The 10,487-nt window shown below is 40.4% G+C and overlaps 2 long non-coding RNA genes across 2 annotated transcripts; one reads left to right on the top strand and one right to left on the bottom strand.

Moving 5' to 3' along the window:
• Positions 1-1,398: 1,398 nt before the first annotated feature.
• LOC119803970 lies at positions 1,399-9,399 on the bottom strand. Its single transcript, XR_005283771.2, has 2 exons — positions 9,224-9,399; positions 1,399-1,875 (listed from the first exon to the last, which is right to left on the bottom strand). It is a non-coding gene; the product is annotated as an uncharacterized LOC119803970 (long non-coding RNA).
• LOC119803974 lies at positions 7,581-10,123 on the top strand. The gene is made up of 2 exons (XR_005283773.1): positions 7,581-8,111; positions 8,985-10,123. It is a non-coding gene; the product is annotated as an uncharacterized LOC119803974 (long non-coding RNA).
• Positions 10,124-10,487: the final 364 nt, after the last annotated feature.

Raw genomic sequence — 10,487 nt, forward strand, 5'->3', positions numbered from 1 at the left:
ATAGCTTTGGAGTGACTTCACCTAAAGATTTTGATCCACCATATACTTTTACTTAGTTAAATGGTTCTATTCCAACCCCCTATTTATCCTTACACACAGGACACTGGCCTGTTCCGATTCAAGCTCTCACTTCCAAGCCCCTCAGCTCAGAAACGATGTCCACATCTCTAGTCCTTATCAACTGAAAAACCCTAAAATGCCACTTTTTTAAAAACATGCCTTGATGATTCCCCATTACTCATTAAGTAAACGCCAAGTCTCTTTCCTTGGCACTCACAGTGTCTGTAATCTGATTGCACTAATTTATAAAGTCCCAGGAAGCAGCACTGGCTTGTCACTGCAGCACCCCTGCTGGCTAGCATGGGGCTGACACACCACACATGCTCAGACTGTCCCTGCTGGCTAGCGCGGGGCTGACACACCATACATGCTCCAACTGTTGCTGGAATTGATGAGGATATGGATAAAAAAAAAAGAGATGAAGAAACGATCTCTATGGCATAATGCTTTCTTTCTCTCTCATAGACAAATTCCATCGTTCACCATATTGTAACTTTTTTTGCAAGTCAACAAGATGTAAAAACACCCCATTAGGTAAGCAATGTATAAGGTGCTCTGAGGTGACCTCCTTTCCCCCAGTCTGTGTGTTCATTTCCAGACCACAAGCTCTGCTGACAGGACGGCTTTCCCATGTAGTCTGTGCAAATCTTCCCATCTTTGAAACACATCTTTAGTTCTTCTCTCCTCGAGTCCTAGATTGTTAGTGTAGTCATCATTTTGTTTCCATCCTTAGTTATAGCTCTCCAATTTGTATGGTTTATTAAATTGTAACTATCTTATGTCTTTAACTATTGTCCTATCTATTCTATTAGTTTTTGCATTTGGAAGAGTGTGAATGCTTGCATCCCAAGAGCCTTTGCGCTCCTTGGGAAGTACAGTGACCCCAGTAACTCCACAGAGCATTGAGTATTGCAGCACATGACGCCCATCTGCGCTCTATGTGCTACCATACAGTTCGCGAGCCAGGCAAGGGGCTGGAGATTGAAACACACTGAGATAGACAGAGAGAGGCAGGGGTCACCCTTGATGCCAGAATGCCCCAAGAATGCCCCCTTTATTGTGTCCAGGGGCAGCTTATATAGGGATAGATAGCCATGCCCCAGCCAAACACACCAGAAACCATTCCCCTGCTATCAGGAACTCCTGAGGGTCTTGTGCTCAGAGCAGCTGTAGGTACTCAGATCAGGGGAAAACAAGTTATTTACAAGAAATTAAGGATCTGGGGGTTCACAGCTCCCACAGAGTATGTGTGGCGGGAACAATGCCAAGGATTGTAATGTATTTAACAAAAATTAGTAAAATGCCTAACTGTGTCGCTCGTAACAGTACTTACGCACATCAGTGCACCCGTTCCCCCCTGAGGACTTTATTTCAGGACATCATCATTGTCTTGTTTTATAAAGCTAAGGCTGAGATAGAATGAGAGAGATTTAGTAACATGTCTAAGACCCAAACCAGTGAACAGAACAGATTATAAATTAGGGTCCTGGGGTATAGTTCAGCGGTAGAACAGTTGCCTGGCATGCACAGGGCTCTGAATTCGGTTCCTGGTATTTCAAAACCAACAGTATGACTGTTCTCTGATAGTCCCTCAGAAGTATGGCATCAGCAAAGTTACATCCCTGGCTGTCGATGGGAAAATTCCCGAGGAAAGGCGATGTGTTTCTTCTTCCAAAAGGTATGCAGGTGAACCCTGTGTCCGGTGATTTGTTTATTCTTTGTTCTCAGAGTCCCTGGATGTCACAGATGGCTTTGAACCTTCTCTGTAAAATTCCCAGGAAGAAGCCACGCAGTTGGTAGAAGATACAACAGAATCTGAAGGAGGAAAAAAAAAAAGACACTGGTTACAGCCCAGGCAACGAAGCACTAGTGTATCTGTGACTCCACAGTATTCAGCCAAAGATGAAGTCCTGTCTTTTGAGAAACCATGGAAGGAACTTTAAGGCACAAGCCGTCGGGTGCTCCATGATCTGCTCATGTGTGGACTCTTGGAAAGCTGATCTCATGGAGTAGAATGGCAGGTGCAGGAGATGGGGAGAGATGCAGAAAGGTAAGAGCCAGGCAAGGCAGATCAATGGCTGTCACATTAAAGTTAGATAGGAACAGGAAGATCTGCTGTGCAATAGCACAGCACATTGATGTTAAAGAAAACAACATGGACAGATTTTTTTTCATGCAATTAAAATACAAGCAGATCATTTTGCAGGCAAACAGATGGAGCTAGAAAGCATCATTTTGAGTGAGGTAACCCAGACCCAGAAAGACAATTATCACATATACTCACTCATAAGTGGGTTTTAAACATAAAGCAAAGAAAACCAGCCCACCAATTACAATCCCAGAGAACCTAGACAACAATGAGAACCCTAAGAGAGACAGACCTAATCTACATGGGAAGTAGAAAAAGACAATATCTCCTGAGTAAATTGGGAGCATGGGGACCATGGGAGAGGGTAGAAGGAGAGGGGAGAGGCAGGGAGGGGAGAAGAGAAAAATGTAGAGCTCAATGAAAATAAATAGAAAAGAAAAAAGAAAATATATAATCAGATCATCTCTTCATTCCCTCTCCTACCCTTCCTGTGTCCTCCTAACACCTACTAAATTCGCAGTCTCCTCTTCTTGACCTGATGCTGTTATTTATACATATAAACCCATAAATATATGACCAACTTGCTTAGGATAGATTTTTCAAAGATAAAAGGGGATTTTTAAAGTTCTCACCATAATAAATGAAAAACCTTTGAAAAGATAGATATATTTGAACTTAAACATTATACTGTGTGTGGGGCTGGAGAGATGCTCAGCAGCTAAGAGCATAAACTGCTCTTGCAGAGGGGTCAAATTTGGTTCCTAGCATCCAACGAGGCAGCTCCCATAACCCTAGCTCCAATGGGATCCAAATACCTGGCCTTCATGAGCACCTGTATTCACAGCACATAACCACATATGTACAAAGAATCTTAAATAAGAAAAATTCCAAGTAAATAAATATGATTTTAAAGTTATACAGTGCATACTCACATCAACATACCAGAGGTTGTCCAATTAATAAGTATAACTTTACTTACTATTTTGCTGTGCTGGAAATTAAATCCAGGGACTTGCGAATGTAGTAAAAATGTTCTACCCCTGAGCTACACTTTTGGTACAATTTCTACGTTTTTGTCTGTTAGCCAATAATGAATTTAATTTCTTTAAAGTTGCTGCGTCTACTTTTTTTTTGCGGGGGGGAGGGGTCTCACTATGGATCCAAAATAGAATTCACTCCTTTATATAACTCTACTCTTTCTAGAGCAGTCATAGGGAATATTGAGAGGGTGCTGTGGGTAAAGGTGCCTGCCACAAAGCCTAACAGCCTGCACTCGATCCCTGGGATTCACGTGAGGGAAGAAGTGACTCCTCGAGTTGTCTGACAGCCCCCCTCCCGCGGCATGCATGCCCACACAAATACACACATGCACACATATGTGCATATGAAATACCTTTTTTTTTCAGTTTTTATGAAGAGCAGTCATGGAACACTTTGTTATAAGTGTTAAGTATACCTTTCCCTTTATTGGGTTGTCACTGCTAATAGATATACAGAAAGAATAGCCTTTCCAAATTTTAACCCCAGGTGACAAGCCCACACACGCTTGCCACATAAGAAGATGGGGCTTGAGCTTGTTGCAGCCTGTTTCACTCTGGTTGCACTGAGGATTACCGTTCAAACTAAGCACGTTAAGTGAAACATCTGTGGAATGTTGGAAGACGTTGGCCGCTCAGGTCCAGAACTGCTCCCTACCACAAAAGCAGCGTGGCCTGTGGTGGTAAATACAAGGCAAGTGCAGTGAAGGGGGCGAGCAGGAGTAAAACAGGGTGCTCAGCGCTGGGAGGAAGGAGCTGCCTTTCTGCAGATTGAGAGACTTTCTGGGGCAGGTGCGAGGCCACCCCACAGAACTGCTGTGCACATCCTGTCTTCATTCACCTTGCTCACTCAAGTGACCATGCGCCATCTCCTGTACTTGCCACACATCTTCATCCTCTCTCGTCACTGCTGCCTGAGACCTCTTACTCATTTGCTAAGCACGGACATGGGAAAGGACTTCCCAAGTTCAAATGGCAGCTCTATCATTACTCACTAGGTGAGAATTAGTAAATCACTCTGTCACTGTGCCATGGCGCTTGCCTGATTCTTAGGGACAATTCTAATGGAACATGTACAAGGATTCACTAGGTGGCGGTGCATATGGAGTGTGAAGAATATCAGCACATGCTGCCATGAAAATTTTAAAACTAAAAAAGATTCTTGTGTCTATGTGTAGTATATACATGTGGTGCATGTGTGTGGTACATGCACACATCATGTGTGTAGATATGCACACGTGTGCATGCACTACAGAGGCCTAGGAGGGCATCAGATGTCCTGCTCTATCATTCTTGACTTTGTTCCTTTGAGACAGGGACTCTCACTGAACCTGGAGTTAGGCTGGCAGCCTGCAAGCCCAGTGATCCTTCCTTCTATCCCGTCCCCAGTGCTGGGGATTTGAATCCAGGTTTTCTCTCTTGCACAACAAGTGCTGTTGCCTACTATGCCATCTCCCCAGACCAAACATTCAGTACATTTTAACCAGCCTCCTCATCCCTGCTATTTAAAAAAGCAGACTGAGACCAGCATTGGGTCTTATTTCAAAAGTGTTCAGAAGAAATAACATTGTGTATCTGTAACAAAGCAAAGCAGTACCCCAGTGGCCACACTGTCTTACAGGTTACCCACACAAGGAAATGAGAAAGTTCTATAGTCTAAGTGATCAGAAACCCACTGTATCGAGGTCTCAGAAAACTGAGTACAATTTCGACATTTTATTCTTCTCATTCAACATTTTATTATTCTCATTACTCAAAACAATCCACATTTAAGAGAAGAAAGGAGAATTTTCTATTAGAAATGTCCTGGTCACTCAGGAAAAGTGTACACACAATGAAGAGTTGAGCGCTGAAGATGGAACCCTCAGTTCTGCAGGTTAGAGGACTTGGCATGGAGGACGGGAAACAAAGCCTGAAGAAAAGAAGCAGATGTGGGACAATAAGAAAACTGCAAGAGTATGGATGCAGATGTGGGGAACCTGGTATGCAAAACAGATTCCATTATCTCGTGTGGACCTTGGAGACAGTAGAGAGCCTACATTACTTTGTCTATCGCCAACAGTACGCAATGGAGACAACTATATTTAACCATTGTGAGAGCTCACTTAGGTATAATTAACTGATTGTACCTATTGTTCACACAATTAAAACCAAATTAACCTGGATAGGAAATCCAATGAGCTTCCATCTTTTTCTGTAGGCCTTATGAATCACCAGAAGATAAATCTGCTTAGTATCAATCAATTAACCCAGTTAACAAGGCAAGTCACTTCATATTAACCAATAACATGAGTCTATTTTGGTGATTGTGTCTACATGACTTGATCCTAAAAGTAAATATCATGTGCAAAGAATATGATTGATAGGTACAGTTGTTTGATTTGGGCAAAGAGTTAGTCCAAAAAATGTTCTCCAGTTTGTGCTGTAGAGAAACAGTTTCAAGCTTTTATGAAATACACACACACACACACACACACACACACAGTGGATTAACTCCTTCAAGGATTTTATAAACTAAAAGCAAAGATGAGAGGGGAAATACACATACACACAAAACCTATAATGCAAGACAGGAGGATATGAGCGCCGGTTACAAGCAATAGACACTTCCATTCATTCAGAGTGCTTTTAAATTTTCGTATTGTATAAAAATAGTCTTTACATTTTACACTTAACAGTCATCTCTGATGGTTGCAAATGCCTCCAAAGTACAAGAAGTTTCCAGCAGATATCACTGGACGTATTACAGAATGAATTCATTCAGTCATTCTCAACACCAGCTTATCCACCACCAAAGGCCGCTGACCTGAGAGTTGTGCTGGAATCCTTTATCACCGAAAATTTGCAAAGTCCAAGCAGATGGCAAATACCCTCCACAACACTCATTGACAAAGAGTGAACTATGTCCATTGAAAAGTATACTCTGGGCAAATGAATTACAGAAAGTCCACACACACAAATGCCTTTCAAGGACTAGCCTGGATTAGGGAGAGGAGAGCTGCTGAGTCCAGCAGTTGTGTATGAGTCAACAAGGAGTCCCTATCGTTCTATAACGTGGGTGACAGTTTGCAGCTCTGGAAAGCTCTAGTGATAATTGCAATAAAGCGGTCTCTCACTAATATGAGACAGTGACTAATTCGGAGAATTAAGTTTCACACTGACTTCTGGATTAAGATAGCGAAGTGACCAACGCTTGGAATGCTGGGTTTGAGCTTCCCTCAACCAGGAATGAGCCTTTGTCATTGGACAAAGTAACTTTGTGCCCCAATGTCCTCAGCTATAAACTGAGGGTATCATTTTTTTTTTGATACATCTAAAAGCACTGAAAGCATACCAGGAGCGTAATAAAGTGAAAATCTCTACTTCAACAGGTTCAGAAAAGCAATGAATTTGTGTTATGAAAGAAAAAGAACATGTTCAGAAACTAGGCTGTTCATGTTCCTTTCATTATTTTACTGGAAACCTAGCACAATACAATAGGAAAGGAGAAATCAGTACAAACTGCAAAATCAGTTAAAATATCTTGACTTTTTTGTGTAAACTTAAAGAATCAAGAAAAACTCTTTTCACACTATAAACAATTACAAAAGTTTTTAGGATGTAAGGATTAATTACTTTCCTACATATAAACAATTGACAATAGAATTTAAAATTTAAAAGATGATGCCATTTACATTAGCTTCCACTCCAAACGAGATTTCTATAGGCACAAATCTATAATAAGAATTTTGGTTTTAACCAGGCACAGTGGAATATTCCTTTAATTCCCGCACTTGGGAGGCAGAGGAGGGCAGAGATCTCTGTGAGTTCAAGGCCAGTCCGGCCTACATAGTGAGTTCCAGGCTAGCCAAGATTAGACAAAAAAAAAACCCTGTCTCAAAAAAAAAAAAAGGAAGGAAGGAAGGAAGGACGAAAGGAAGGAAGGAAGGAAAGAAGGAAGGAAGGAGAAAGAAAATAATTTTTTCTTTGTAAACTTTTTGAGAACTTCATAAATGAACACTGCGTCTACATTATTCTCAGCCCCCATCCATCCTCTTACTTCTCTTGTTCCTCCTCCCAAATTCATGGCCTCTTCTTTATTATTGGTGTGTGTGTGTGTGTGTGTGTGTGTGTGTATGTGTGTGTGTGTGTGTGTGCACTGAAACCTACTAAGCATTGTCTGCATGTACGTATGTCCAGCAATTGGACAACCTATCTGGAAGTTTGTTTCTATAGGAAATTGATTCTCTCCTTCTCAACAACCACTGGCCACCTGTCATCAACGTGTGGGATCTTGTAGAATTTCTTCCATTCCTGTTGTCATGTCAACTGGTGCTGTCATCATACTGATCTTATTCAGGCAAGTTTATTGTTGAGTTGCCATAGGTGCGTCTTCCGTGTTATCTCTAGGGAATACTATCTAGCAACAAGCATCCTGGTTCTTACAGGCTTTTCTTCCCCCTCCATGATTTTTCCTGAGCCTTAGGGGTAAGGATGTGCTGCAGCTGTATCAACATAAGAATCTTAACAAGAGATTTTCTGTAACATTTATATAAGGAAAATTATAAGATTTATGAAAGAAATCAGAAAACTTACCAAATATACAGATATAGAAAAACTTGGCACTGTCTTGATTTGGTTGCATTCAAAATGGTTAATAGAGTCAGTACAGTCACTAATAAATAGTCTACTTGTCATTTTGCAACAATTGGTGAGCTGACTCCAAAGTTTATAGGAAGAGGCAAAAGAGCCACAGTAAGCAAACGACATTGAACAAAGTCAGAAAACTGAAACCACTCTAAGATTTACTAGAAGCAAGAGTGGCTGGGACTATGAGGCACTAACCAGAGAATTTGCAGGAACAGGACAGAGGCCTGGAAATACACCCGAGTGAATACAGTCAAGAATCTTTGGAAAAAGACTAAGAACAACACAAAGAGAAAAAGGTACTGGTTTCAACACATTAAAAACAGGACAACCACATGCTAAAAGCATGAGTCAGGCAAAAACAATAAGTTCCATAAAAATTAACCTTAAGTGTATCCTAGATATGAATTGAAACATAAAACTATGGAATGGCTATGAAATAATATAACAGGAAAAAAATCTAAATGGCTCCAGTTTGGTGATGACATTTTAAATGTTACACAAAAGGCACAATCTTATAAATAAAAGAAATTACAAACTGAGTTTCAATAAAATTAACTTTTTGGTCCTAAAAAGTCACTGCCAAAAAAATAAAAGAATTTGGAGGGGGGAAACATATAGAATTACTACTAAAACCATGTAATAAGCCAGACAAGGTGGTACATGCCTTTAATTCCAGCCCTCAGGAGGCAGAAGCAAGTGGCTCTCTGTTGGTTTGAGACCAGCATAGTTTACACTATGAGGCACAAAATAGTCAGGACTACATTGCAAGATCTTGCTCAGTAAAATAAACAAACAAAAAAATTGTGTTTCTGAACCTTAAGGTTTAGCAATAAGGAAACACTAACTTTATAAAGATTTAGTCCTAAATGTCAAGCCTGGAAACAACTAAGATACTGTTTTTTGTTTGTTTGTTTGTTTATATATATGGTCTTACTCCATAGACTAGGAGATTCAAACCCATGACAATCTTCCTGCCTCTGCCTCCCAAATCCTGAGATTATATGTGGGAGCCATCATGCCCAGCTCCAAGCTGTCTTTTAAATGTAGATGGGGAAAAACTATAATATATCCATATAATGGATATATTATTCAGCACTAGAAACAGATGAGTTGTCATTCTATGAAAAGGTATGAAGGAAATTTAAATGTAAGGTCTATTTCTATTTCAGCAACTAAGAAGTCACCTAAGAAGAAGCCGAACCTCATCAAGTCACAGACGTAACCCTGCTGTTTACAATGCTCCCTACCAATTGGCTTAGACTATCGTACATCAAGTGGAATGCACTGAATAAAACTGAGCTCTAAGAAGAAAAGAAATTAATGGAGCATCAAGAAAAGCACACACAAGATCATCCGACAAAGAAACCAGCAGTATGAACCAAAGTAACCTGAAGTCGAATTGCATTACCTCCAGGCAAACATTGCAGCTGGAAAAACGTAAGAATGTGGGTCTCAGACTAATCCACCTGGAATCCTGTGAAAGAGAGTCAAGGTTATCGCGGCTTCCCTGAGCAAACCCTGAAGCCCACGCATAGTGACACTTTAACAGGGCATCACCAGAGCCGTGCTGATTGCTTCAGTGTACTTACCACTGGCCAGGGAACTTTGAACCAGCCATCTTTGTTTGGAGAACTTGTAAGATGTTATATCTCTTTAAGTTAAACAAACCCTTGCACGTACACGTCTGCTGTGTAACGGACGCTGTGTTCTAAAATGGAAGTCTTCACGAGCGAGGGGCTGAACGGAAGAATTGCACACCACAGCTAAAGACCCCCAAGTTGCAAAGATTCTGAATCTCCCATCTTCTCTGTCATCTACATTTCATACAAAAGGCATGTGTACCTTTCTGTTTTAGTCAAGAGGATGCTCCTATATGATCTTGAGTTACAACTTTTTTAAATTATTGCGAATATGTAAAATTAAATATCACAAACTTCTGTTTCTTTATTTGACAAGACCCTTATTGAAATACAGCAGATATGTTCCTAAACTATTGTCTAATAGCGTAATTTTGTTTTCTACTGAATTAAATTAACATACCATAGGTTTATTTTATTTTTAAAACTATAACTTGTTTGTTTGAGACAGGTCTTCATGGCTAGGAAACCCTGCCTGGCCTTTAACTCCCTATACAGCCTTTCAAACTCTCTGGAATCCTCCTACCTCTGCCTCCTGAGTGCCAAGATTAAAGGTGTGTCCCATCATGTGCAGCAAAAATACAGCTTCTTTATGAGTTAAGGTGACACAAATCTATTGTAGAGAAAGCTTAAATCACTTAAATGAATAAATTAAATTGGTTATTCATAAATATTGCTGATGAGTATTAAAATATCACTAGGTTCAAGAGGAAATAAGCAGCCATATTAAATTCTCACAGTGTTTAGTGACTTCCTCCTCTAGGGAACATTGAAATGCACTGCTTTGACTTTGTGTCCTAGGCTGTATTTTCTGGCTTTAGACTAGGTTACCACTCAGGAGAGCTTATAATAAAATAATAGTAACCATGAAAAAATAGCCTTTTGCAAAAGTACTGTGTAACAGCATACCAGCCATTGTCATTACTGTGACAATTCAGGTGAACTAATATTGATACTTTTCAGTCTCCTAATCTAACTCAATCATGAACAGATGTAACATAAAATATCAGGTCTACCCCACCAATACATCAGATG

The sequence above is a fragment of the Arvicola amphibius genome, chromosome 1 (genome assembly GCF_903992535.2).
Source record: "Arvicola amphibius chromosome 1, mArvAmp1.2, whole genome shotgun sequence".
Classification (NCBI taxonomy): Eukaryota; Metazoa; Chordata; class Mammalia; order Rodentia; family Cricetidae; genus Arvicola; species Arvicola amphibius.